This window comes from Pelodiscus sinensis, chromosome 28 (assembly GCF_049634645.1).
Source record: "Pelodiscus sinensis isolate JC-2024 chromosome 28, ASM4963464v1, whole genome shotgun sequence".
NCBI lineage: Eukaryota > Metazoa > Chordata > Testudines > Trionychidae > Pelodiscus > Pelodiscus sinensis.
In genome coordinates this window covers 16,116,476-16,122,475 of record NC_134738.1, presented here as the reverse complement: position 1 = coordinate 16,122,475, position 6,000 = coordinate 16,116,476, and the positions used below count along the sequence as shown (strand labels likewise).

The window sequence follows — 6,000 nt, the reverse complement described above, 5'->3', positions numbered from 1 at the left end:
TTCTAGCTCTGTCACAGGCCTGCTGGGTGACTTCTACCCAATCACAGCTCCTTTGTGCCTCAGTTTCCCCTGCCCATTGGGGGTGATGCTGATTGCTTTGCAAAGTGCTATGAGAAATGATATTAAAATGACTCTTACAGTCGATTTTTCATTGCTGCTTGCCAGGAAGTACCTGAGTGCCTTTCTCATGGCTGTACTTGGATAAAGGCTCCTGAAAAGCAAACACCTGATCTGAGCCGCTTTAGGCCTTGAGACTCTCCCTCCCCCAACTGCGTTACAGGAGAAGACTTGTTTTAAATAGAAAATCTGCACGTGGTTTAAAATCTCTAATTTGTAGCAAGCTCCTCCGTGTCTGTTTCTCCTTCTGGCCTTTCATTTGCAATTAGAAGCGCTTTGTTGCAATCTCTTTAATGTTTGCTAAATTATCTCATTTGTTTTCCTTTTGAAATGGATCTAGTTTGCTAACACTTACTACACTGTTCTGCAGTATCATGGGCTTTTGCTTCAGGCAGGCTTTTTTTAGCATGTGGGGGGAGGTTTTAAAGCACAAGTGGATTTCTAGCCATATTTCTTACATTTAAACAATGCCTCCAATGCTATATGAAACTAGACTATATATGTTTGATGCATGACGTGAACATTATTGGTTGTATTTAAATGGAACTAGGAGCTTCAGGACAGCACATTACTGCTTATTGGTTATTAAGCATCAAATGTTGAAAACCGTCTGACTAAAATCTTGTCCTCACAGCAAAATTAAGTTTGGGTTATGTCCCATTAAAACGAATGCTTCCCATCTCCTATTTATACTGCGCAGAAAGCTGCAGCCTTTTCTGGTTCTCTTATCGGGGCTGGTGCATTCTTTATAGATAAGTGGTCTGAAACTGACACCATATGGCTGCTAACACTACAGCTGCCCCCATTGATGGGAAGTCAGGGTACAGGAAATGTGTTCGACAAATGTTCCATGTCACAACCAGAAACTGAATGAGTTTGTCTTAAGACGCTCCCTGTGGCTTAAGCACTTTAATGGAGGGACCCCCTCTGCCCCCAAAGCCTGAAATCCGACGAGTTACTGGAGCGCAAATCTCAAAGACAAAATTCTTAGGATAATCACCAGTTACGGTATCCCTTGCAAACCAGCATTCTCTCGGGACAAAAGGTACGTGTTTCCATTCTATGAAGTGTCTAATGCTGACTGAGTCAGCAATCTAATCGCAAAGTTTAGCTTTAACTCTGACAAAGCCTTTCGTATTTGGGCTACAGAGATATCCTGCATTCTTTTAAACCAGGGCGGAAATTAGCCGTTTGATTTCAGTTGAGGTAAAGAGACATGGTGTCTATTTTTGGCTGAAAATGCACAATTGGCAATTGTGCAGTGTTGGGGAGCCATGTTGGTCCTAGGATCCTAGTTATCTAGACTCCTTGGAGTGGTTACAAGAGCTGTGAAGCAAATCAATGAATATGCTGTAAGGGAAGTCTGGGGCCTTCGCCAAAGAACACTCCACCGGAGCAATAGATCAGACCATGGGCTACGCCGAGAGAGCCTGCTTCAATAGGGAGCTCTCTGATGCGCAGGGCTAGTTGTCATCTGCCATCCCACAGTGAAACTGCTTGATGGTCTCATTAAATAATTACAATCCATGGTCAACGGGGACCACATCCTGGGGAAACAGTCCCAACTCACCTCTGAGGCTGGGCAGGCTAACTTCCCAAAGAGCAGGACCCACCGAGCAGAACTTGCCAGAACAACAGATGCAAAAGCAGCAGGCACCTCTCCACAGCTGCAGGGGTCAATAACACAGCACGCCTTACGGGGTTCATGGGGCTGACACAAGCCTGTCACACGGAGGCAGACGCTTTTCCCGAACTGACTTCTCCGTCCTTGCCTTTAAAGGACAGTCGCACAACTTCCAAAGAGGAGCGTGAATCCATAACTCTGCAGGCACTCCAGATCAGTTTAATCAAGTAACTGCCTCTAAGCTGAACCACCGCGGCAGATTTCCACCTTGCACCAAACTTCCCGAGTCCCTCTGTGTGGCAAGGTTTGCTGGCTCCCACGCTTTGTCCTAAGAGAGAGAAAGCGTCCAGGTCCCTGAGCCCCATGCTCCTGTGACCCAGAGCTTTCATTAGTCTCTCCCTGGGGCCTTCAGGGTGGGAAGAGAATGTAGCAGTAACAGGAGAATCGTATTTTCATCTCAGGTTCTTGCAAACATTTAATGCAGCCTCTCGTGTCAATGAACCAGACTTGGCTAGACAGCAGCTTCTCAAGTCATCTGAACGCTGTCTGGTCTCTCACCTCTGCTCTGGGACCTTTCAGCACAATTATCTCACCTCTTAGAATAGAGCACTAGAGCTGGAAGGGACCTCGAAAATCATCGAGTCCAGTACCCTGCCCTTATGGCAGGACCCAGCACCGTCTAGACCATCCCTGAGAGATGTCCATCTAACCTGCTCTTAAACATCTCCAATGATGGACATTCCACAACCTCCCCAGGCAACCTATTCCAATGTTTTCTTGCTTCATTCAAGCCATTTTCTACCACTGGACCACGAGCAGACAGACTGCAGCAGAGGGAGAGGAAAATGCCAGGGCAGGCAGGCCAAACCATTTCTTTTCCCTCATGGCAAAAGCTCATCTCACTATTCCCAGGCCATCTCTTTTTTTCTTTCTTTCTTTAATTCCCTCCCCCCTCTTGCTATAAATCCACCCTGGTTGCTAGGCCCTTTCATCTGTGCAATCCAGAAAAAATACCTGCTCTCAAGATTATTACTGGAACATTCGAGGCAAATAACAGGAACATAGTGCTCCATGAAGAAATTCAAACGCTGCCCCGCTGATTAGCCGATCATCCACTGCTAAGCTTTGTGTTTCTGTTGGTGGTGCACTTTGGCACATGCCTCAGTGTGCATAAAAATTATTCTGCACATGGATGGAAAAGATTAGAGAGAACATTGGCAGTGAAGCTAATTAATGTGGAAGTGGGTTTTTGCCCATGAAAGCTCATGGTTCCATGTATTTTGGTTAGTCTGTAAAGGTATGTCTATATTGCATTCCTCTTCTGAGAGTGGAATGCAAATGCAGCCAAGCGAAATTGCAAATGAAGTGTGGATTTGAATTTCCTGTGCTTCATTTGCATAATCACGTCCCGCCACGATTTCTAAATACCCTATTTTGAGATTCAAAATAACCGTGTCTACACCGCGTTTTTTTTAAAGAAACCCCTTCTTTCGAAATAACTCTTACTCCTTAAAAAATGAGGTTTATTTCAAAAGAGGGTTTCTTTCAAAATAACCTCATTTACATGGCATTTTTTTCTCGAAATAGGTATTTCGAAATAGTGGCCGGACACCATTATGCAAATGAAGCAAGGGAAATTCAAATCCGTGCATCACTTGTAATTTTGCTCATCTGCATTTGCATTCCTCTCTCGAAAGAGGAATGCAGCGTAGACATATCCTAAGGTGCCACAGGACTACTTGTTTTTAAAGTTACAGACTAATACGATTACCCCGCTTAGATTTTTTTTTAACAATTATTTCCCATCTCTCTTCAAAGTGAAAGGGGAACATGTCCTACCAGACGGCTTTAAGAAATAGCTAGAAAATCTGCAACTAATGATCGAATTGGCTGGGTTAGGGGACAAGAAGGCTCCTTTTTAAAGCAGACAGAGTGAAAAACAAACAACAAATATCCAGTATGGTATTGAGGGGTAGAAAGCACAAATTGAAACCTGAGTAGGTCCCTTAAGGCTGAGACACATCTAGAATAATGTCAGACTGAGGGCCACGTCAGTAAACTACTGAGAGGATCTGAACAGCGATTGCGTGGGAGTCTGAAAACTCTTTGGGGTCAAATCAAGGACAATGAAAAGAAGAGCTTGGTGAAAGAGACGGACTTTCTGCCTCTGAAAGGCTGCTACTGACTGTGCCCATTGTACTTTCTGTGAGGGAGCCTCCTTCTAAGGAATACCCCCTCACCAGGGTAAGGAGGGCAAGGGTGTGTGTTTTTTTTTTTTTTTTTTTTTTTTTTTTTTTTGCGGGGAGGAAGGAGAAATGATATTTTGTGCTCCACAGAGCTCCTCTTCAGGTCTAGGAAAGCTGATAGTGTCACGGCTGCGTGCCAGGGGGCACGGATTGTTAAATGTACAGAGCCCTGCATGGACACACAGTTTGTTTCTGCATCCAATCTGCAAACTTGTTCCATAGCTATCAAGCGGGTATCTGCACACATGCAGGGCTCAGAGCATAAGGATTTGACACACTGCAGCAAGAAACCCTTCACAATGAAGCGAGCAATTAACACCCCTGCAGTCACAGGGCAAAGGAGAATTAGTGGGTTACAGACTGTAGTAGTGAGACCTAAGACCAGTGACTCCGAGTGCTTGATATTTGGTGTCTAGCAAAGCTCTGAATCCTAGTTCACTGGTTCTGCGTTTGAAGGGGTTGTGCAGGTTTAACTTTGACAACTGAGAGGGTCAGCTATGGCGGGATTGATTTGTGACAAGCGTTCACCTGCAGGGACGGGGGTTTTGCCTTACTGTTTTTCTGTGTGCGCTCATTCAGGGGCATAGCAGTGATACAACATACACAATCTTAAATTGTTCAGGCCTGTATGCGTATAGGAAAACCACGGACATGAAGAATCCTGTGGATTATATTTTTATCCATGCAAATGGTGTGGAGTTGGTGCTCTGTGACTTCATTTTCTCTTCAGGATCTTAGCTTGGAGGATTCATATGGGCTAGAACAGGGATTCTGTTCCTCAGGTTTTCTTATGGAAATACCTTCTATTCATAGTCCTTATGGAAAGTGTCTTTTAGACACATTATACAGCAATCAGAATTTGTAAAATATTCCTGAAGGCTGAGATGGGGAGTCTGACTTGTGCTTAACATTCAGGTCCATGGGATTCACAGATCTAAGGTGCTTCATCATTTATGTATGAGGCAAGGAATGTTGCTGTAAGCTACGAGGGTGTGAGCACATTCCCTCGCATGTGGAAATCACACCTGTTGTTTGAATGAGCGTGTATATATATATATATATATAGAAGGTGAAAGGGTTTGCATGTGCTTTCATTTCTGGCTCTGATCGTGCTGGACCACTTCTGCTTGAAGGTTGCTGTTTGTAAGAATTTCTGATTAGCAAATTTGTCAGGGACAGCAGTAGAGTGGAAGAGGCTTTGATATCCTGCTGGGTTTTTTCCCCCTTCAAATGTTTGAGCCGAAGGCAACGGAAACAAAACCAGGGCAGCTCTTTCTATCTTTGGTTATATGTTGTGGTGAGTGTGCAGTAGTTGTTCCACCCGAGTGATGCCACTCGGTGCTGTGCAGTAATATTCTCCAAGGGCCCTACATTAACAGAAGGAGAAGAGTCGGGCAGTAATTTATTCATCACTGCAGAGCCCCTGCTCAGAGGCAGCCAGTGCTGAGGAGAATATCTGTATCCATGGGATGAGGGAGAAAAGGAGACTGGCAAGATTATGGAATGAAAACTGGCATTTCATCTAGGATGGGGGAGGACAACTGTGGCTCACAGGCCCCCTGTGGCCCGTGGGACATTTTGTTTACTGTTGCCCATGTGCAGGGTTGCCTGATTCTGCTTATTTCTGTTCACATTTTTTTCCTACTGGTATTAGTAAAGTGACATGCACATCAAGCAACAGCATGTGAAGTGAAGTGCATGCTGATTGCACACAACACTGACCCTGAGAGCCGTGCGCTCCCTCTGCGTCCAATCAAAGTGCTGCTACAGTTCAGTCAGCACCCCCTGCAAATTCGAGGTATGTAAGTCGAAGTAGCAAAAGTACCATATCCCATGAGGCCATCTTGATTACAACAATCTTTCAGCCCTGTGATGGATGGGAGGGGCACATCCCAGCCAGTCAATTAAGTAAATTGCCCGTAAGGATTAACCCCAGAGACAGTGGGTCCTAGACAGTCTCCAGGAAGTGTTTGGCAGGGAGCCAGGAAAGCTAATGAAAAGCAGTAGTGGTGG

The 6,000-nt window shown here is 45.0% G+C and overlaps 1 long non-coding RNA gene across 2 annotated transcripts in view; it reads left to right on the top strand.

The window, feature by feature from the left end:
• The first annotated feature begins 3,632 nt into the window (after positions 1–3,632).
• The window catches only part of LOC142820946 (uncharacterized), a 165,872-nt gene continuing 163,504 nt past the window's right edge, over positions 3,633–6,000 (top strand). For both annotated transcript variants that reach the window (XR_012897974.1, XR_012897975.1), the window contains exon 1: positions 3,633–3,985. This is a non-coding gene — a long non-coding RNA (uncharacterized LOC142820946). The remainder of the gene's footprint in view (positions 3,986–6,000) is intronic.